The sequence below is a fragment of the Delphinapterus leucas genome, chromosome 14 (assembly GCF_059928025.1).
Source record: "Delphinapterus leucas isolate spDelLeu-1000000601 "Yukka" chromosome 14, BTC_Dleu_Yukka2, whole genome shotgun sequence".
Classification (NCBI taxonomy): domain Eukaryota; kingdom Metazoa; phylum Chordata; class Mammalia; order Artiodactyla; family Monodontidae; genus Delphinapterus; species Delphinapterus leucas.
The window spans coordinates 66,246,591-66,269,962 of record NC_143142.1 but is presented as its reverse complement, the minus strand read 5'-3'; the positions used below and the strand labels follow the sequence as shown (position 1 = coordinate 66,269,962).

Here is a 23,372-nt window from a genome sequence, read left to right as displayed (position 1 = left end):
GTGCACACAAAGCCATTTCCCTGAGAACATTAGTTCTAGGTACCAGGGACCAGGAGGGAAGGGACCAGAAAGTAGTGAGTTCAGAGTCATCAATAAGCGAGTTATATTAGTTTGATACGATAAGGTCTTCTTGGACCCATGTGTCTAACGCAGAAACAATCTCTGGCATATCATATACACAGGTATTTATGGCACAAAAAAGGTAGGGAAAAGAAAGATCACTGAGTCTCCCATTGGCTCACACGTGGATACTGCCAAGAACCTCTAGACCCTCAAGCAAATTTGCCCTTTCCTACACCAACACCTCAGCTGGGCAGGTGAGCCTCTACTCCCTGCTTTTATATATTTAGACTTTCCACCTCCTTTTCTATCTTCTTGGCAAAGCCATTTCTGACCCTTAGGAACCAGAATTACGCCTTTCCCTTGTGTGAAGTTCTTACTATATGTACTGTTCATGCAGTTTACAATATAATCATCAATTACCTTTGTAAATGGACAGACTCCTATAATAGGGAATGTACCTGGGGAGACCCCTCAATATCACCTGGTCCAAAGTCCTCATTTTGAAGGGAAAATCCCAAGGCGCATGGAGGTGACAGATTTAGCCAAGGTCAGAGTCCAGGGTTGAGAGCACTAAAATGGGAATGTCAGTTGCCCAGCTCCCAATCTAAGCCTGCCTGGTCACCGTCTCCCCAAGGAGTCAATGTGCTCTGAGGAAGGAGCTGTGTTATCAACCTCTTGACGTATGGAGAAGCTTGCTGAATATCTGATGCCTAGGTTAAGAATGATAATGTGTATGAATCACCATGAAGTTCAGATTACACGTAAACGTGCACCATAGTGTCTGCTCTTATCCTCACCATTACTCGGCATTTCCAGAGAAGAGCTGGCTGCACAAAGCACTGTCAATTCTACAGCTCCTCTCGTGCGTGAAGACTAACAACCACAAGAGACAAAGAGAAAGTTTAAACTCATTACCCTGGGTAGACTCTCAAGGAAGTAAGATGGGTTTGTCTAGAGCTGTCATTCACTTCTGAAACTAAACAGACCCTAGTTGAGATACAGTCAGCCTCAGAGTCAGGTGAACCAAACCCACAGCTAAGCACAGGCAGAGCTCCCCTGACCTTTGGAAAGACCTAAGAAATCAGGCACAAGTTTTGGTGCAACATATATTCCTCCCTCCCTGTGTTGTCAAAAAAAAGAAAAAAAGAAAAAAAGATGCCTTCCTCCACTTTCTGACTCAGATATGTAATGATTTCAGTCCTTGCAGAAAACTTTTCATACATTCCAACCAGCTGGCATTTTCAAAGTGCTTCCACATGCTTATTCTCCTCCTTGACCCCCATAACCATTTTCCAAGGCTGGACCTAAACTTGGAACCCAGGAAACCTCAAGAAGAGAGAGGTTAAGTGCCATCCAAAGTCACCCAGCTCAACAGCAGCAGAGCCCAGGCTTCCAGCTCCCGGTTGCTCTCAGAGCGCAGCACATGGTCACATCATCTGGCTTCTCACAGAAGGAACGAAATTGGGTCATCTGTAGAGATGTGGATGGACCTAGAGACTGTCATACTGAGTGAAGTAAGTCAGAAAGAGAAAAACAAATATCGTATATTAACGCATACGTGTGGAATCTAGAAAAATGGTACAGATGAACCGGTTTGCAGGGCAGAAATAGAGACACAGATGTAGAGAACAAACGTATGGACACCAAGGGGGGAAGACTGCGGTGGGGTGGGGATGGTGGTGTGCTGAATTGGGAGATTGGGATTGACATGTATACACTGATGTGTATAAAATTGATGACTAATAAGAGCCTGCTGTATTAAAAAAACAACAACAAAAAGCCAATATGAAAAGGCTTCATGCTGTGTGATTCCAACCATAAGCTATTCTGGAAATGCAAAATTATGGAGACAGTGAAAATATCAGTGGTTGCAAGAGGTTAGTAGGAAGGGAAGGACGGTTAGGGCAGTGAAACTACTCTGTATGGTACTGTCATGGTGGATACGTGTCGCTATACATTTGTCAAAACCCTTGAGACATAAAACACTGAGAGTGAAACCTAAACTCTGGTCTTTGATGTTAACAGCTGATGTGCCTGCACTGACATGTGATGTACCACTCTTGAGAGGGTGTTGATCATGGGGAGGCTGTGCGTGTGTGGGGGCAGGAGCCACGTGGGAACTCGCTGTACTTTCTGCTCAATTTTGTTGTGAATCTAGAGCTGCTCTAAAATTAAGGTCTATTTAAGGCGGCAGAAGGCATAGGAGATTGTGGTGCTTGTGTACCGATGGTAGACGTCTCCTAGAAGTTGATTTTAAATACGAAATATATCTTCTTTTAATCCATGTTAAATAGTTCTGGAAGCCCAGCGGAATGGCTCTGGGTAGTTGAATGCTGGTTAATTTGGCTTTGAATTGGAACAGTCTGAAGGCTCTGTTGAGGCTGTGGTCCCAGAAAGGCATGGGACCTCACTGGAACCTCTCTCTTTGTGCATGACCACAGCAGGTGCCATTTTATTCATTTATTTCCTCTTCTGGTTCCTCCTCTTGGCCTGTTAGTATGAAAGGACTTGAAGTTAACTTTTAAAAACACATTAGGGACTTCCCTGGTGGCGCAGTGGTTGGGAATCCACCTGGCAATGCAGGGGACACGGGTTTGAGCCCTGGTCCGAGAAGATCCCACGTGCTGCGGAGCAACTAAACCCATGTGCCACAACTACTGAGCCTGTGCTCTGGAGCCTGCAAGCCACGACTACTGAAGCCTGCGCGCCTACAGCCCATGCTCTGCAACAAGAGAAGCCGCCACAATGAGAAGCCTGTGCACCGCAACGAAGAGTAGCCGCCGCTCGCGCAACTAGGGAAAGCCCACGCACAGCAACGTAGACCCAACACAGCCAAAAACAAAACAAAACAAATCCACCATTTAAACTTACCTCGAAGTCATCTCTGACACTGCGATCCTTCCTATTTCATAAAGCATTTTTAGATCTATTTGTCTCGGTTTCTGAGATTCTGTTTGGTGCTCAGAAATTCTCCCTCTCATAAACTAGTCAGAGAGGAGATCACTTTTCTGATTGGTAAAAAGACAGTTGCCAAGTCTTATGTAAACACACTTAGCTTTTTCCTCTTCCTTTTTGCACCTGCTCTGATAGAAGAAATAGGATGAAACAACTCACTGCGTGTATTGGGAGAGCCAGGCAAAGCAACTTAATGACTCTTCCCTGAATAATTTGGGAGCGTCAGGACTCTTTCATTAGAATGTAAATAAACTGCTGGAAGGTGGTTAGAAGCAATGGTGAGTGTACAAACATTAGGAAGATTTTAACTCAAAATATTGAGGGTGAGATGAAAAAACTTTTACTCAAGGATTACCAAGATACATAGCTGGTTGAATACAGGCACTTGTAGTCCTTTTAAATCTTGCCCTAATATGGGTCGTATTTTAAAAGATGATGGTAAGAATACTGGTTAAAGTTATGTTAAGCTCTACTAATGAAGAGCTTTGTTTTAGTTAAAGGCTAAATATATTTAGTTAAATTTATACTAGAAAAGATAATTCTTAGCTCACTGTGCATACATGAAATGAAGTCTAGTTGTTTGTGCCACATGATTGCTTCTTACCTGGAGTGACTGCAGCTACTGTTTATGGAGTGTCTCTTCATGTCAGAGACATATACATTGATGCATATAAATTTGGAAAAGTTTTATTTTCTAACTTTTATTTTTTACATTAGTCTGTGAGTTAAAACCACTAGAAGAAGAGCTGCAATTGGGATTAAGGTCTGTCTGCTCTACAGCAGACCTTTCCAGTCTGTTCTGCTACCTCTTTACTGTGCTACAAGCAAAGTACTTGGAAGACAGACTTGTGAGTGCTGGCCTTATAAACCTAAGTGTACAACTTAATAGCTAGTGTCAGGCAGGGTTGTAGCAGAACCACCTTGGACAGGTGAGAATTTACTCATTCATTCCAGGGCCTCAAACAGCCCTCGCTGTGACTAATTCTAGTCACTCCTACCTCACTGTGGCCTGTCCCAGTTAGAAGTGCTTATTAAACAAGCTAATGGATTATTAATCTGTGCTTTTGCTTGTTAAGCAGTTTGAACTAAATGTCCTCATGGTACTTCCAGATAATAGGTAACAGATGTGAACTCAAACTGATGTTTGTAGACTAGACACAAGGCACTGAGATGGTTGAGGACTCTTCCCAAGGTCTTCGAGCCCCACCTTGATTTTACCACCTGAACTCTGCCTGCTTCTCCCCAACGTGCTGGCGGGCTCGGAGTTACCATTACTAATCAAGGAAAGCATGGTGGAGCATTAACGGTTCAAATTTTAAGAACCAAGGGGGCCAAATTTCGCAAACAAAAAGGGGATTCTTGCCCTCAGTGTCATGTGGTCGTGGATTGTCAGACGTTTCTTGTTGACTTTTTGGGTAAGCTTTAAAATTTTTCACACAATCAATATAATTTGGTAAAAATACAAACAACATAGGGATCTCTGGAATAAGAAGTGAAGCCCGCGTGCCCATATCCCTCCTTTCTCAGAGGCAACCTCTGTAATTCTCCAGGCACGCACACCTACACACACACACACACACACACACACACACACACACACACACGTGGAGGTTCTGCATAAATAAGGCAGGCTTTGTGAGGTGACCGCACACCCATGGAGCCCTGGCCCTGAAGGGACCCTTGTGTTCACAGAGCCTAGGGGAAGCTGACTGCCCTTGTTGGGGTTCAGCCAGGTCCTTGGCCTCACGGGCATCTTGCTGTACCAGCTGATCATGTGCTTCCTGATGGTGGGAAGGTACGGATGGTGGTGGAGATGTGTTCTAAGGCTGCAGGAGTTGGGAGGCAAGGATACTGCGGTCTTGTACACAGGCTTTGCTCAAATCCCCACTCACAGGCTGACGTGGTTTTATTTTTTTGCGGTACGCGGGCCTCCCACTGTTGTGGGCTCTCCCGTTGCGGAGCACAGGCTCCGGATGCGCAGGCTTAGCGGCCATGGCTCACGGGCCCAGCCGCTCCGCGGCATGTGGGATCTTCCTGGACTGGGGCACGAACCCGTGTCCCCTGTATCGGCAGGCAGACTCTCAACCACTGCGCCACCAGGGAAGCCCTGGTTTTATTTTTATAAGGAAAACAAAGTATTTTTCCCATGTTGCTGCTATGCTTATCAGTTGCCAGAATATATTCCATCCTTTAGGAGTTTCTAATATTCTATGTCCTGCGTTATTATTAAGATAACATTTCTCATTGCACACGGGGTCCCTTCTAGCTTGAGAGTCACTATTTTGAAGTGAACACTTGGGGCATTATATTTTGGTGCCTTACATAAGACATCCTTAGTTTTAACCTCCCAAACAATGAACATGACCATACTCTTTTTACTGAAATTAGAGTGTATAAAATACAAATGTGCCATGTTATCCTTTTGGGTAAGCTGGAATGTTAGGTGATTAATTTGTGCCATAGGACGTCAATATTCTTGTGGAAGACCTAATCAGAAACTCACAATTACTTTATAGCCCTGACAATGAGACGACTACTTCAAATCTGCATTACCATGCTACTGGTAATAATTTTAGTTTGAGTTCCTGCATTTTTATAAGGGAAATAAACTCTAGTTGCTGCTTGCCTCAGAGTGGAATCCAGAATTCACCAATGTATGAACAAAGGGCATGAGTAACTTTCCAGTGTGATGTTATTTTTGTTTTTTAGTTTTGCAGAATACGTGTTTTTGATGAACACCAACTAATATACATAGATTTGACACCCACTCTATGTAGGTTTTAAGAACCCCAGTATCAGAACTTAGGAAATGATTATTTTAGCTTTTCTGAGTCTTAGATTCAAGGTATAAATCACAGTAAAACATTTTAGGCAGGTTTCTTTGGTCATTTGGGCCTGTGGGTGGTGGTGTACAGGGATCACCTGTTCTCATGTGGTTCTTACCTGGGAAAACTTGTGGTGTCAAGACTTGTGGGCAGTCAGTCTTGTGGTGATGGGGGTAATGGATAATGCTTTAAGCTCCTTAAAGCTCAAAAGCTGTCCTTTGGAATCATGCTGAAAGCAGTGGCACCTCATTTGCTAGACTATACCTGTCATCTTTCATCTCTCTCGATACAGGAGGGATGTCTTTAGTTTCTTAACCCAGACTCATCGTCCCTGAATGTTCTGTACAGGTTCCAGTGAGGGAGTACTTTCTCTGTGGGTCAAGCCCTGGGACACCCAGGGAAGCCTCTGAGATTCTGTGAAGCAGCTTATGCTGTACGGTTAGGCAGGTGGCTTTAATTAATTGCCTGCCATCTCAGCAGGAAATAAGGGGGCGCTCAACCAGGACACGGGGTCAGCAGGCTGTGCTTTCCACAAGGGCCTGAAAATTGAACTGCTGTATAACGTGTTGGTCTTCAGCTGAAGAACTGTGGTCGGGAGAGGACTTCCTCGTTATGATGACTCAGCTCTCCCGTGTACATAATTCTTCATTCCAATTACCGCTCTCAGCATGCCTCCAGCTTTCTTAGATCAGAGGCCAAGGCGGATTTGAACTGGGTGGGTGTTCCCCTGGGACACGGGCTCTCTGTGGGGGGGGGGGGGTTGGTTTGGTGCATCCCTGGAGCTGGAAGGTAGGCTGAGGAAGCTGGAACCCAGGAGTTGGTGGGATTCAGAGTGGACCCTTCCCCAAAGAAGCTTAGCAGATCCCCCAACAATGCCAGGTGACCAGGTCAGAGAGCTGATCTCCCTCACATCCCTTGAAAATTATGTACTCCAGTGGTCCAAAACAGAGATCTCTGATACAGCCCAGTCCTAGCTCTGCCCAGGCTTTTTAACAAATCAGGGTTTCAGAAGGGAAACTAACACATATTAACTCTTACTAGGATCAAATGTTTTTCCTGTGACACTGAAAATTTTCTTTTATTGGACTTCGCATATGTGTATAATTGTGGCAGGGAAAAAATAATGAACTAAATCAGCAAATACAATATTGTAGTTCAAAAAAGGAAAACAGTAATGAATTAACATTTTCAAGTCATATTAATGCCTTTTTTTACAAAAAGGAAGAGCAACACATTAAGAAACACTTGCAAATGAGTGGACCTATGAGGTTCAGAGTATGATTGCACGTGGAATAATGGCATTGAGGTCACTCGAGCTAGATCTGACAGCAAAGCCCACCAGTATCCAGGAAGGCCTGATAATAGAATTTTAGGATTATATCTTGAATCATGATCCTTGGGATTTAGACTCTTCACGAGGGAGCTGAGACCCAGAATGACTGACACCTCTGGGTGAAGTAGGGGAAGAACTGGTGGTGTCCGGTCCGCTGTTTACGGGAAGAATTCATGGTGGGTATAGTGTGATGGAAATTCCTTATCCTTGGAATGTCAGACTGGAATGCCAACCCAGTCTGACGTCTTGGCATGTTTCTTTATTGGAGCTGTTTTCACTGTGTGTGGAGGTATGGTGGGTGGGAGGGAGGTGTGTGTGTGGGGTTAGGAAGGACAATAAAGCAAAAGCAAAACTGAACCCTGGAATAAAAAGGAAGCCAAGATGTCTCTGAATCAGATCCAAGGAAAGACTGGAAGCTTGTTTTAGGAGACAGCATCCAAGGCAGGCATCCAGGGGGTCACAGGCAGGCTCCTGAAAGCTGAACTTGAAAATTTAACTTTAAAACCTGGTGCACGTGCTTTCTAATGACTGTGAGCCTTTTAGGGGCACAGTGTATTCATATATGGAGGGCACCTGAAAGCAGACGTGGGCAGGGGGCTGTAGAGTCGTAGTAGTATAGCTTTATCTCTGGTTATGGGCTGTGGCATTTTTCACACCCATCAGTGCTGGTAACCGTTTCCACCTCTTGTCTACCCCACAGGATCCTAGGATTTGGCAGCATAGTTATCGAGCTCCTTAGGAGCAGATCCCTAAGTATTTCGTGTTAATGTGTCAGTGTGCCAGATATGCGAGAGAGATGAGGGATGGAGCAGGGCCTTTACTAAAGAAGTTTCTGATCCTGTGGGGGAGATTAAACCCACAAATATGGGACTGTGTGCCAAGTGCTGTGACAGAGGCCTGCACAGGGCTCTGATGAAAGGTATCTCAACGAATCGAGTCAGGGAAGGCTTCCTGGAGGAGGAGACACTTGATCAGAGACTTAGAGGATATGGTAACTAGGCAGAAAAGGGAAGAGTGTTCTGGGCGGTGGGAAGAGCATGTACAGAAATAAGAAAGCAATGTGCACTCAGGGAAGTGGCAATGGTCCAAAATGTCTGGGGTCTCAGGGATGGGGGGCAAGAAGTGGTAACCAGTGAGGTGGGTGAGGTTGTTGGCACTGGGGTCAGGAAAGGTCTTGTGTGCTACCTAAGATGTCTGGATTTTACCTGAAGCAATGGGGAGCCCTAAATGGAACTTAGAGTCAATTTCATCACTAGGATATAGGGTCCATGTGCATGGGGACAATGTCTGTTTGGTTGACAGCTGTATCCTCAGGGCCTTGAATGGTGCCTGACACACAGTAGTTGCTCAGTGAACTTCATGAGCTTCGTATAGTAAACAGACCCATGTGCCGTGTGGTGGGTTGGAGGCATTAGCAAGGGTGCTCATCAGGAAGTCACTGGAGTAATTCAGGTGACTCAGGAGGGAGCAGTAGTGGTGATTAGAGGAGAAACCTGCTTTGAGAGCGGTTCCAGGAAGACTTGCAGACTCACTGGGTGGGGCAGGTACAGGGAAAGAATCAAGGATGACTCCCAGGATTCTGACTTGGACACTTAAAGAAGGGAACCCAGTGTGGGGAAGAAGAGGGGCGGGGGAGGATGGTGAGTTGTTCGGGGCAGGTTGGGTCGAGAAGTCTGTGGAACAGCTGGTGGTCCTGACCTTCAAGCCTTTAGACATCCAGTTCTACAGCACAAGAAGGCATTCCAGGCTCGAAATGGGGATTTAGGGTTTCATCAGGGATGAGGTAGGATGGAAACTGTGTCTGTAAGCTGTCACTTCCCTGAGTGTGTAGACGGAGATAAGATGGCGGCCCCCAGTGGAACCCTGTGAAATGCTGATGGAGGGAGGACAAGTAAGTCCAGGGGGCCGAGGGAGGGGAGCAGATCACGCTCTTGTGGAAAAACAAAAGCACGGAATCATATGAAGTAAAAAGTCTGCCCCTTCCCTTTCCCACCTTATACCCTCCCCAGAAGTAGCTACAGAAGACATTTTGTCCTATATCCTTCCAGCTGTTTTCTGTGCCTAAACAAGCCTAAATATGTGTGCTTTTTATTTTTATCCAGATGGATTTGACTTTTATAACATCCCCTTCAGTTCTAAGAGTCTATGAGTCATGCAGAAAAACGTTTAGAGAGATCCCATAAAAATACAGGTTGAGTCTCATGGCTGAGTTAATTCAGATTTAACAGCCCTTGGTGAAAGTACAGAATTGTAAGTGTTATCCAAAACAGCAACATCTAGATGACTTGGTGGTGTTTGTGCTTCTTCACTGAACACATGTGGACGCAGGGTGGGGAGCGTAGCCCTGCACTCCGCTTCACCGCCTGGCTCCTTCCTACCTGCTGTTTGTGTTGTGGTGCACGGTTCACTGAGGTTGCCAGGCGAGCCCGGGCTCCTGGCTGCACTGAACTGAAGCGGGTTCACGCAGGAGGTCTCCAGAGGCAGCGAGGTCACCCGAGGGCAGGCCCCAGGTTTGCTTGTCTCTAGCCATCTGTATCCCCTATAAGAAAAGGGCTTTCCAGAGGAGTCCTTCTTCTTGGCCAATAAGACTATGCCATTCACGGGCCGTGTGACCTTGCGCAGGTGACTTCATCTGTCTGGGCTTTGGTTTTTCCATATCTAAAATGAGAAGCTTGGACCAAGATCTCTAAGATTGTGTCTGGCACAAATATTTCAAGATAGCTGGCCCATCTACCTGCTATAGGTTAGACCGAGTGGAGGTTGAGCATGAAAGTATATTGAAAAAAGACCACATACCATGTAATTTGCCCTCAGTAAATCATTATTTGAGCTACTGTCTTACATCACCTTTTCTACCTTCTAGGGAAGTGGTATGGTAATTTGTATACCGGGAACGGCTGCTCCTTTAATTTAAAAAGCAAAGAAAAAGTTAAAAAAAAATGTAAAGAGCCATGCAGGAAGTGTTTTGAAGTGTGTCGGTTTTTGGTAAATGGTTTCTTCCATCAATGTCACAGGCACCAATGAAGGCCAATAGTGTAACAAGTCTGAAGGTTTAATTAGAATGGCTTTTGAGTTTTTAAAACACCACCTTAGTGGAAAACCATTCATTTTTTTCCCCCCTGATATGCCTTAGTATCCTTCAAATGACATTTTTTCTTTGTTTGCAGAAATCTTTTTTTTCTGGGACTGCCACTGTTAAGTTAAATTCCAACCTCTTATGACTTTGGTTAAGGCTGGTTGGATAATCTTTTTAGAGATTTTGTTGTTGTTAGAATACAGTTTTTAAACAAATGGAAAAATACACTTTTTATGACAAATGAAATACATTTCGAAAGCTCTTTCCATCAACATTTTTAATTTAAATACCTCACTTTTGGGGATGATCCTAGGGGATTGCTGCTCTTAAAACCTTTAAAGACACCTGAAAGTAGGCCACTTTGTAGTCATTCTAAGTTTTGCATCCTGGCGGGAGCTTCAACTTCCCTCTGTGCTGACAAAGACGTGAAAATTCCGCAGAAACTTTCTCCTGTGGGAGGTACTTAATTGCGACCTCTCCTGGAATTCCCTATTTTAAGGTAACTAATAGATCTGTTGAAAGTAAGTATCAAGCCCTGATGTGTCGTCGACACTGAGGGATTTGAGGGCCTGTGGGCTTGGGTCCTGCTGCCGGAATCTTTACTGGCACTTGGACTCAACCAGCCCGTGCATGTTGTCCTCTGAAGTCCTGGTGGATGTGTGTGGGGTGTGTTTGGATGAACCGTGTGCATCTCTTAGGTCCTTTCTAGGTGTGGCAAAGAGCTGTAAGAATGTATAATCCACGTGCTGCTTCTCGTAGACCCTTGTTGGTTATCTAACCTAGTGTTTCACTGGGTTGGAATACCAGCATCTCCCTTCGTCCTAGGCCGTGCTTATGTGTCACTGAAGAATCCATTTCTCTTCCCCTCAGTTCTCTTGAGTGTTGTTTCCAGGTTTATTTGCTACCGTTCTGCACGTATGTAGCTCATGCAGAGCATCTTCCAGAAACCTCTGCTATATTTTTCATTCAAGTCCCGTTTCTGGATGGGAGAGTGAAACGTGAATGAATGTCATAAAGGCCCACATTCCCATCACAGCTGTGCCTCTTGTCAGCTTCCGTTTGGGTGAGAGGGTGATAATAGTGTCTGACTGGAGGATTGTTTCCTAAATGCCTACTGTGTGCTCAGCCCCAAGCCAGACTCTTGTGGGAGCAGCGACAGGGCAGAAGGTGCTGAGCAGGATCACCTGAGGGCTCTAGGCGCATGCGTAGCAAACAGTAGGCCAGGGCTGCACGGTGTCTTTCCTCTTTGCACATTATGTTTTGGCTTTACCTCGTGTCCTTCCCATGGCACCTTTCAGAAAAGGCTCTTGCTGTTTGTGCTTTTAGATACCCTCTAAGGAGACCTTCAGGGATTTTTCTGGACCTGGTGCTAACGTTTCAGAATTTTTTCATTCTTATTCCTAGCCTTCATGTATCCAGATAAATACTGATGTAACTAGTCATGTAGAATCCTTACCCCCAAATGGGTCAACCGCTGCAACTCCCCTTCCTGGGGCTGCTGTCGGCCAGGTACTGTAGAAGGCTGTGGTTCTGAGCCCGTGGAATGCTCACACTGCCACAAGTGGTTCTTGTCTCAGTAGCCAATGCTTCCTCCTGAATCCCACCTATGGGGCCACTCCTGCCCGCCAGAGTTAGGGAGAACACCTATCCTATTCTACACAACAGCTCTTCAGGGGTTTTCAAGACAGAAAACAACCTTCCCAAGGCCCCTCCAAGCTATAAACCTGTCCAGTCCCCTCCACTGTTACTCACTTAACAGACCTTCACTACCCTCTCCTTCCTATGAGTACTCGCTAGTTTGCCCGTGATCTTCTTTATGTGTAGTTGGTTCTTAATGTGTAGTGCTCAGGGCTAGCTACTTTTACCTTGATGGATTGGAACGAGCAACATAAAACTTAATAGAAATGTTAAATGCTTCATTTAGGTTAAAACAGTTCCATCATGCAAGTACTAAATTCCCCTTGGCTGGACTGAAGTCTGTGTGAAGAAGTGATGGGGTTTTAGTTTAGCTCATACTGAACTGAGTTGGTAAGTTATCAGGAGTTTCTGTGATTCATCTTTTTTTCATTCTTGAAAAGAGACACTTACCTAACATATGTCTTCTGGCGCTTGTCTTCACTGTGATTTCTTACAACTAAAATGATGATGTTATTTCACATGGTAAATCAGTACACTTGGATTTGCAGATTAAGGCGAAGTTGAGGGTACCTTGTTGCTGACTGTGTTAGACTCAAGTTACCACTTCAGCTCCTGGTACAGCTCTAGCCATTGTGTTGACTTATGTTGGAATAGCCTTTTGGAGGCAAGGGACTAATAACCTCCTGTGATGAGGCCTTTGGACATCTGGCACTGACATTGCAAAGCAAGGTGGACACGTGAAACCAAAGCATTTATTTCTGCAGCTGTTCCACCTTACCCTTTGAACTCAGTAGAAAACATCCCCTATTCCTTGGTTTTAGCACAAACCCCAAACAAATAACATAGACTCCCAAATTCCCACTCAGAACCCCTTCATCCTGTCAGAGACTTGGATGAAGACATTGCTTCTTTGGTTGGGAAATGGATGTAGCAGAGTTTGGCTTGTTCACTAATATCTGGTCTTCCTCCCCTTCTGACCGCCTGGTAGAATTGTACTTCCTCACCCAGCTGAACTTGGGCATGACTGTAGGGCTTGGTTTGGCCAAGAAAATGTGAATGGAAGTAACTTGTGACATTTCAGGTGGCACACTTTGCCAGTTCCTTTTTGTCCCCTCTGCCATGGTAACCAGCGCTATGCCAGGTAGGTGCTCCATCAGCCTGAATTCCAGAAGGAGGCTGATGTAGATCAGAATCCCTAGCCAACCCATGATGAACACAGAGCAGAAGCAAGAAGCAAATGTTTGCTGTGCGCCAGTGCGACTTTGGGTGGTTTGTGACCACAGCAGAACCGAGTTTATTCTGATGGATGTGTTAGATTAGCTAGCAGGCTTCCAGGTTAGCTTCCCCATAGGTAGCTGGCAAACTACTCGGTGGAGTCCAGAGCAAACTAAGTCCTGTTGGTGCTGGAAGTAAAATGGATTTCCCACAGAGAAACTATCATTTTAAAGAAGAAATGGTGTGTGGAGTTCTTTTTCCTCCCTCCCATCTTTCCTCCCTTCCTTCCTTCCTTCTTTTTTTTTTTAGCTTCCAACTCATTGTCACTGCCTTGCTCTTTTAAGGAGAGGTGTGGTAGGTAACAGTGGCTGGCTTCAAATCTAGGAGGCTGACTGGTTTCTTCGCTCTGTGATAATGGGTCAGTATATCTGACTTTATGCCTGAAATGACAGTGGGCCATTTTCTCTCTGCATGTGAACAAATTTAACCTTGCCCACAAACAGGTCTGGCTTTTTTTTTTTTTTTTTGTGGTCCGCGGGCCTCTCACTGTTGTGGCCTCTCCCGTTGCGGAGCACAGGCTCCGGACGCGCAGGCCCAGCAGCCATGGCTCACGGGCCCAGCCGCTCCGCGGCATGTGGGATCTTCCCGGACCGGGGCACAAACCCGTGTCCCCTGCATCGGCAGGCGGACTTTCAACCACTGCGCCACCAGGGAAGCCCAGGTCTGGCTTTTGTCATGGTCAAACAATGTGATTCAGGGGTAGGGGCTGGATATTCCAGAAAGACCAGTATGATTTTTGGGTGGGAGCTGGCCACATCTTAGGATGGGGCGTGGCCATGCCAGAAAGATCAAGAACGATTTAGGGGGGGTACTTTGAGCCATGCCCAGCGTGGCTGGAGATCAGCCTCACAGGCAGTTGTCTGGGGAAGACACCCTGTTTTCCTTTACTTTCACACACAACCACTACACGCGCAGCACATTGGACACCAGATGTGTAGGTTTCTTCCCCACACTGACCGATTCTCAGACACCAGCTGGGTGTCCAGCAATTAAATTCAAGTCTGACACTGTCTACCGGGAGTTGGCCTCAGATCCCACAGGTTAAGGGCTCAGTCCCACACGGCTGCCCCCACTTCAGACGCCAGTCTCAAGTGCTAGGTTGTGAGCTGTGCTTCTGACCAAGCGGCTGTAAATGAGATTTCCCACGACTCCCTCGCTGGGTTTGGTAGTTTGCTAGAAGGGCTCATAGGACGCAGGGAAACACATGCCCTGGTGCATTGTGGAGGGCATAGTAAAGGGCACAGACGAGCAGCCTGATGAAGCGACACATAGAGGGAGACCCAGGAGGGTCCCGAGTACAGGAGCTTCCGTTCTTGTGGAGTTGGGGTACTTCACCCTCCTGGCACATGGATGTGTCCATCAGCCCAGAAGCTCTTTGAACTCTGTGCTTTAGGGATTTTTATCAAGGCTTTGTCATGTAGGCAGAGCTCCATTTCCAGCCCCCCTCTCTCTCTGGAGAATAGGAGATGGCGCTGAAAGTTCCAAGCTTCCAATTATGGCTTGGTCTTTCTGCTCACCAGCCCCCATACAGGAGCCCACTAAGAGTTACCTCGTTAAAACAAAAGGTGGTCCTATCACTCAGGAAATTCTAAGGGATTTAGGAGGAGCCCTGTGTCAGGAACCAGGGCCAAAGACCAGATATTAGGAACTGGTGGCAGAAACCAATATATGTCTTTATTGTTTCACAGCAGTCAGTCATGCCTCCATAATGAGCCCCAGTAAAAACTCTGAACACCAGGGCTTGGGTGGCCTTCCCTGGTTGACAGTGTTCTGTGTATATTGTCACACGTCAATGCCAGGAATGGAATGCAGTTGGTATTTCTCCGACTATGCCCCACATGTCTCTTCCTTCGGCTGATTTTGTCTGTATCTTTCCTTGTAATAAATCATAACAGTGAGGACAGCAGCTTTCAGTGACTCCTACTGAGTTATTGAATCTGAGGATCTCTGAATTTGCAGTTGGTGTTGGAAGTGAGGTTGATCATGTGGACTGTGTGCCCTCCGACTGGACAGTTGGCCCTAATTCTTGGCACTGTCCCCTTTGCTTCATGACTCTTCGGGAGTTCATTAGGTCCTATTTCTACCTCTCTGCTGACTGGAAAGAATCGGTTTCCATTCCTTTGAAGGCTGTCTGCTGTTTTGATTGCAAATCTCAGAAAGGAAGGACTGAGAATTTTCTGTGGTCTTGGAGGATTTCCGTCCTATAGCGGGTGTGACAATAGGCACACTTACCACTCCAGTCCCTCTGACTGTGGAACAGCTTCATATGGGAAATAATTTGCCTCTATGTTGCCTAACAGACCCAATGACTGGATAACTCTTGTCAATTAAAAATTAGTTCCTGTGCATGAGGCATCACTTCAGTTTTCTACTCTGTTCATCCCCTTAGCCCTGTGTTTGGAAAGTGTTCCTACCTTTTTGTTTTAAAAAGAGGATAAATGTGTTGCTTTCCTTGGGCATCTTGCAAATAGTAAGCAGTCACTCATTTTCCCAAAATGGTAACTAATAAAGATAGCCTAGAGAAAGCAGAATAAAGTCATTTTAAATCTTCAATCTAGAACCAAATGTGAAATTTTGGGGTCTCTTAACAGTTATAGTGAACCTAAATGTCACACATAGCAAATAATAGGAGCGTAAAATTATACATCCAATAATCTAAGTTGATGCCATTTTCTTTGTAGTTCAGCTGATTGGTTTTTTACTCTTTTTCCCTAGGGTGGTTTTAACTGTAAAAAAAAAAACCTGGAACTTTCTGAATGATCCTTCTCAGCAGAAAAGAATTGACTCCCATCAACTACGATATATGTTTACTTTATTAAATTGATTCTTATTTATTAAATCTGTATAATACATTTCTGTAGATTTGTTTATGTATGTAGTTTCAGGAGCTGTGAAGAGAGTGGGTCAAGTCGCTGGCGGGCTGGGAGCAGTGGAGGTGAAAGGGAGCAGTGTCAGGTCAAGTTGTGCTGGAATCATCTTGGCTTTGCCTTGGAGCTGTTGGGCTGCATCTTCTCAGGAAAGAGTGAAGACACTGCATAGATGGGACTAGCATGGATCCTCACTTAAATCCAAGGCCCTTGTTACTTGCGTCTTGCCAGTGGTATGGTTTCCGGAATGCTGGGACCACTGTTCTTAAGGAGCTTCTGTCACTCACCTGCAATCTTTTCCATTGACAGTCTGTAACTTGGCTGCGTTCAGATCACGACAGTGAAGAAGGCCAATTCTAAAAATGCCAGGTTAAGCTGGAAATCATAGTTTGATGTTCATGGGTCATTTTTGGGGAACCGGGGGAAAGAGTCTTGATCTGCTAGGGCCCAAACCAAGGGATTTTTTTTTTCTGGCGCCATATGAGCCCCCTTTATACGATGGCTGAGTCATCTTCTTGCACTGTGTGAAGCTGGGAGAGGGTCCTGGCTACAACCCTGTGGGTCCCTCTATACACCGAACACCCTTGGAACTAGCCTTGTCTCCAAGAAGAAGAATCCGAGGACAGGAACAGGGATTTTGAGAACAGGCTTTCCAAAGGCCCATGGACCTAAATATTTCCTGTACTCTGCTCTGCCCAAAATGCTGCTGCTGAGACTTCCTCACATTAGCTAAGCATGTTTACATTATGATAAATAAGTTATTTGGGAAGGGTAACCAGGAATTTATAAGCATGCATTAACTTAGCTTGTTTATTGGTTGAATACAGGGTCCTAGCAAAATGGAAATAAAAGGTACTTGTTGAGGGTGAGAGAGCTGTGGATCCACCCTGGGCTGGCCATTGTCATGGGCCTGGTGGCACAAGGCCCCTCACTTCTCAGAACTGATATCCCAGGTCTTTGAATGTTCATCTTTCCGAGGGAGAATGGCTGGGCTTTGGCATTTAAACAAATTAAAACAAATACAGGGAAACTTTTCCTCTGAACCATCAGGAAATAGAGTAATAGTTTCTTCATTTTATGGGCAACTAAGAGTTTACTTAGGCATCAAAGTGCTTCATAAACTTTATTTTGGGAGGATTTATCAAATAGAGTTTACTGAGCATAATTTCACCTTATTTTCTTGATGACTCAGGATTTGTCCAAAAAACCCAATGTTTCAGTGTGGTTTAGATGAGATTCCTTCAGGATCTAATGAGGGCAGGCTGGGCCTTTTATCCGTCTTCTAAATGGAACCAGAATAATTTAGCATTCTATTCCTGTGCTGTTCTTTAATTTAGTCTTCTCCTGACCTGCCCGCTCCTCTGCAGTCTCTGGTCCTCCTCCCAGCAGCACGACTCCCATTTGCTGCCTCTCCTGTCCCCACTGGGTTTACTTTACATGTTCCCTTTTCTCTCCATAGCTTCTTGCCATAAACAGTTCGTTTCCTGGGTGAGAAAGATGGCAGGAAAGAATGCTGAATCCTGACATCTCTGTTGTGGCAATAAATGACAGTTATTCAGCTCATTATGGAAAATATTCCTTTTAACACTGATGTAGTACTAAGTTACATGTAGAAATATACATGTGTACTTTTGACACATGTCTCCAGATGCAATTTATTAATAGACAAATGGACAGAGCTGCACTAGACCTTGGAGACAATCTATCCAACGTCCTCTTTTCCAGCTGAGAGAACAGGTGGAGTTAGGAAGAACAGGACCTTGTCTATGCTTCTTTACTTTTTGTGTGACCTTTGGTAGATGTCATTCTGTTATGCCAAGGCGGCTCTGAAGGTCCGTCCTATTTCCCAGTCATCTTTGGGTCTCCTAGGGCCTTGCACAGTGCTGGCATACAGCATGCTGAGGAATGTTTATTGAAAATGTGAGTGTGGATTTCCCCTTTTGGTGGATAAGACTGAGGACCCTCCAGAGGCACTGGGAGTGCAATGGTATGTATACCTTCAAAATCCTTGACTGGTAGATAAACTGCCTTGTGGCCACTGTTCTTTTTGTAATTGCTTGAAACTTGTTTTCCCTTGAATTAGCTCATTCCAAAATATCGGAGCCTCTATTATAAAGAGCATCCTACAAGAGGCTGTGAGGGATACAAAGGTAAGAATTAGCCTTCCTCCCAGCTCCTCACCACCCCCTCAGAGTGTTTTATCTTTCTGGGCAGATAAACTGTTGATACCAATTGCTGTAACACATGAATGCCTACAACAGGGCCTCTGAATGTTTTGGCAATTGAAGATGGAGAGATCGTTGTGGACTTGGGTCGTTTGGGGATGGTTCATGGAGCTAATGAAACACCTATGTGCCAGGCACTGTACCAGGGGCCTTAAACCTTTATCTCCTTTGATCTTTGCTCTAGTCCTCCAAGGTAGGAAGTTTTCTTCTCATTTACATTTGAGAGAACTGAAACAGGAGGATATTAATTTCCCAAAGAGCCATAAGTGGCAGGGTTGGAATTTGTCTCGGACTCTGAGGCCTGTGTCCCTTCCGTTCTCTGCCCTACCTATTCTGGGTGCACTCAGAACTGCACTGCACACACACACACACACACACGCACACGCACACACACACACGTGCACATGCATACACACTGGCCTTCTGGAGGTCAGTTTTGAGCTCAGCCTTGGAGTATGATTTAGATTTGAATAGGTTGAGAAGAATGAGCAAGGGCCTTCCCAGAGTGGGGTTGGGGGGAATGTCATCGCACAGGCTTTCTATTTGTCACCTAATGTTTAATTGTATCCCACCTGGAAATTACAATCGCAATCCCGTTTGATTCTTTCTTATTAATTTGCATGGATATAAAAATATATAAATTAGTTGATGCAGTCCTTTCAGAGTCTGAAGGCAGATAGATAGTAATATAGGTGTAAGGCTTTCTTAGCCCCTAAATTGTGTATTCCAGTTGAAATGGTTTCTCTAGTTAAATGGCAAGAACACAGGAGGGTTTCTCCATGGACATGCTGTGTGACCTTGGGAGCATCACCTGAGTTATCAGTTTCGTTCTCTATGAAGCCCCTGAATCAGCTGACCTTGTAAGGTCACAGATGAGAGGCCATGTGATGCTGTGGAAGAACCTTTCAGTGTGGGCTCTGAAGATCTGCTTTCAACTGTGACTAGATTCCTAGGATGATAATGTGCATTATCTAGCTTATGGGGTTTTTGTATGGATGAAAAGTGATGACATGAAAAGCACTTAAATGTAAATGCTGGCATACTGTAAAACTCTTAGTCCCGTTACAAACACCCACCAGAGGCCTGCTATGTGTCCTTAGCACCTAGCGCTGTGCAGCATTTCCTCCCAAGTCCATGGACAAGGTATCCAAGTTATTTCATAGCAGTTTCTAATAGGATCTAGACATTTCAGAGCCTGCTTTTAAAATAGTGAGGCTAATGGTGTGTAAGGAATCCAAGTTATTTTTAACATCCCCGCTTTATGTTTAAGAAATAAACAGAAAATTATCCAACTCAGCAATTCAAAAACGTATTCTCTCTACTATCTGAGAATGCTTGAGCCAAACTGAATTTTTAACACTGTCAAGCCCAGGGAGGTGGCTTTGGGGCAGCCGGGAACCCCTGCCCCTTTAACTAGTGGGTTCTAGTCTGCCGAGAGAAAGGTTTGTGTGTGTACAAGTGGGAGTGAAGTAAGCTTTAAGTGGGGCTTTGACTCTGGCAGAGACAGACATGATCAGCTCTCGGTATTGTTGAGTTATCCATTCTCCCGTTGTCATTACACAGTTGCTGTCTTTTAGCTTCTCCTATACTTTGTGTTCTGGCCCCACTTGTCAACTAGTGTGCCTTGAACAACCTCAAGCAGGCTTCCTTGAAGGGAGGAGAAAAGTGAAATTCGAAGGAAAGGTGGCTATTTTGTTCTCGCCAAGGGGTAGAGGGAATGAGAAGAGGGAGATGGTTTCAGGAATATAAGGCAGAAAACAAACATGAGGGCAGAATTTTCCTGGAAACTTGGTCATGAGGACCGTTGTTCCCCTGCGTTTTTCTGGGTTGGTGTATAGATCTAAAGAGGAAAAGGGGAGGGCGTTGTCTTCTTGGAGGAAGGCATGATTTATAATCAGGCAGAACAATTCAAAGCAGCCTTTATAGTAGCTTCTAAGAACTTAATTCCAGAGCTCAGGGTCTGTGTCTAAATGATCTATCGCATGCAAAGAGAGCTCTGGAGTAAGCTGCTGGAGGCATTGACTGACTCTAGGCATTAAGGGAGATATTAAGGTGGCTGAGGCATAGTTTTTCCTTGCAAAAAGTGTACAGTCTACGTGGGAAACAGAATTCAGGAAGAGAACATATGAGGGGCTTCTTGAGGAACTTCCAGGGCACTATTCCCCTTAGCAGGAAGCTGGGTTGTCTCCACCTTGACTTCTGCAGCCCATGCAGCAGCCCCAGGCAGGCGAGAGGAAGACCCTGGGCCAAAGCTAAGAGTGCTTGTGTGCAGGAAACCATGGAAACCCTGGAACAGCAACCCCGAGGCTGCTACTTTTATTTATTCCCAAATCACTGTTTTTACTTACTTTTGCTTATATTTCTTGTCTCCTAAGCCCAAACCCTCTTTAAAGTGTAAACAACAAAAAGGTGTGTTAGGTAATCTATTGACATAGTTCAAGATTCCAGCAACTAAGAGGAATGTGGTGATACGTTTCTCTCCACCTTTATCCCCAGTCAGGCATTTCCTTTCTCTGAAGGTGACGGATGGGATCTGGGATCTCATTTCTTGGGGATTATACACACACACACACACACATGTATATATGTATATCCTTATCTATATATAAAATATAGTATAATGTCTACTTTATATTTTATATGTAGATAAAATATGTCTCTTATCTATATAGATATCAATTTGTTTGCAATTACATGTATATAATCTCTCTACCCCTACCCTTTAAAAATATTTATTTCTCCCATGTTCCCCACAGCTTTATTGAGATGTAATTGACATTTAGCATTGTATAAGATTGAAGTGTACAATGTGGTGATTTGATACACGTGCTGAGAAATGATTACTACAGTAGGGTGAGTTAACACTTCCATCACCTCACATAATTACCATCTTTCTGTGGTGAGAGCATTTAGGATCTACTCTTACCAACTTTCAAGTATACACTACAGTATTGTTAACTATAGTCACCATGTTGTCTGTACATTAGATCCCCAGAACTTATTCATCTTATGACTGGAAGTTGGTACCCTTTGATCAACATCTCCCCATTTCCCCTACTCCCCAGCCCCTGGCAACCACCATTCTACTGTTTCTAGGAGTTTGGTATTTTTAGATTCCACATATGGTGATATCATATAGTATTTGTCTTTGTCTGAGCCTTCAGGGTCCATCCATTTTGTCAAAAATGGCAGGATTTCCTTCTTTTTCATGGCTAAGTAATATTACATTGTAATAATAAACACACACACTACATGATCTTTATCCATGATCCCTTGGTGGATACTTAGGTTCTTTCCATGTCTTGGCTATTGTGAATAATGGTCAATGAACATGGGAGTGGAGATAATCTGTTCAAAATCCTGTTTTCATTTCCTGTGAATATATACCAGAAGTGGGATTGCTGGGTCATAAGATAGTTCTATTTTTAATCTTCTGAGGAACCTCCATACTATTTTCCATAGTGGCTATACCAGTTTACATCCCCCCCCCCAACAGTGCACAAGGATTTCTTTTTCTCCACATCCTTGCCAACACCTATCTCTTGTCTTTTTTATAATAGCTATGCTAACAGGTATGAGGTGATATCTCATTGTGGTTTTGACTTGTATTTCCCTGATGATTAGTTCCTTTTCATGTACTTGTTAGCCATCTGTATGTCATATTTGGAAACATGTCTATTCAGGTTCTCCACATATTTCTAAATTGGATTATTATTTTTTTTGCTATTAAGTTGTATGTTTTCCTCATATAGTTTGGATATTAACCCCTTACTTGATAAATGGGTGGCAAATATTTTCTCCCATTCCATAGGTTTCCTTTTCATTTTGTTTCTTACGCAGAAACTTTTTAGTTTGACATAGTACCACTTATTTTTGTTTTTGTTGCTTGTGCTTTTGGTACATATCCAGAAAATAATGTTGCTAAGACCAGTGTCGAGAAGCTTCTTCCCCATGGTTTCTTCTAGGAGTTTTATGGTTTCAGGTCTTATGTTTAGGTCTTTAATCCATTTTAAGTTAATTTTTATGAGTGGGTTATGATAGGGGTCCAGTTTCATTCATTTGTTACCAGTTTTCCTACCACCATTTATTGAAGAGACTATCCTTTTTCCATTGAGTAGTTTTGGCTCCCTTGTCAAATATTAGTTGACTGTATATGTGAGGGTTTATTTCTGGGCTCTTTATTCTGTGGGCTCTTTATTCTGTTCCATTGGTATATGTATCTATTTTTATGCCAGTACCAAACTATTTTGATTACTGTAGCTTTGTGATATACTTTGATATCAAGTATGTCATGCCCCCCAGCTTTGTTCTTCCTTTTCAAGATTGCTTTGGCTATTCAGTATCTTTTGTGGTTCCATCTAAATTTTAGGATTGTTGTTTCTGTGAAAAATGCCATTGGGATTTTGATAGGGGTTGCAGTTAATCTGTAGATTGCTTTAGGTAGTTAAGGACTTTTAACACTTTAACAATATTTTTCCAATCCAAGGACACAGGATATCTTTCCATTTATTCATTGTCTTCAGTTTCTTTCATCAGTGTCTTAGTGTTCAGTGTACAGAACTTTCACCTTCTTGGTCAAATTTATTCCTAAGTATTGTTTCTGATGGTATTGCAAATGGGGCTGTTAATTTCTCTTTCAGGTAGTCCATTGTTAGTGTATAGAAACAATTGATTTCTGTTTCCTGATTTTGTATCCTCCAAGTTTATTGAATTAGTTTATTAGTTCTAACAGTTTCTGGTGGAGTTTTTAGGGTTTTCTATATATAAGATCATGACATCTGCAAACTCAGACAATTTAACTTCTTCCTTTACAATTTCGATAACTTTTTTTTTTTTCTGGCTAGGATTTACAGAACTATGTTGAATAGGAGTGGTGAGAGTGGGCACCCTTGTCTTATTCCTAATCTTAGAGAGGAAAAGATTCCAACTTTTCACCATTGAGTACGAGGTTAGCTATGCATTTGCCAATATATGGCCTTCATTATGTTGAGGTGTGTTCCCTTTATACCCAGTCAGTTAAGAGTTTTCATCATGAAAGGTTGTATTTTTGTCAAGTGCTTTTTCTGCATCTATTGATGATTTTTTTTTTTTTTTTTTTTTGGCGGTACGCGGGCC

General features: G+C 44.0%; 2 protein-coding genes across 2 annotated transcripts in view; both read left to right on the top strand.

The window, feature by feature from the left end:
• Positions 1 to 23,372, top strand: part of MYO5B (myosin VB) — a 387,835-nt gene that overhangs the window by 36,413 nt on the left and 328,050 nt on the right. The gene's annotated exons all lie outside the window — the stretch shown is intronic.
• Positions 1 to 23,372, top strand: part of LOC149747640 (uncharacterized) — a 59,385-nt gene extending 36,013 nt beyond the window's left edge. The window contains 1 exon segment of the mRNA XM_089895177.1: positions 1 to 23,372. This exon segment is cut by the window's left edge and continues 23,774 nt beyond it. The gene's annotated coding sequence lies outside the window, so the exon portion shown is untranslated.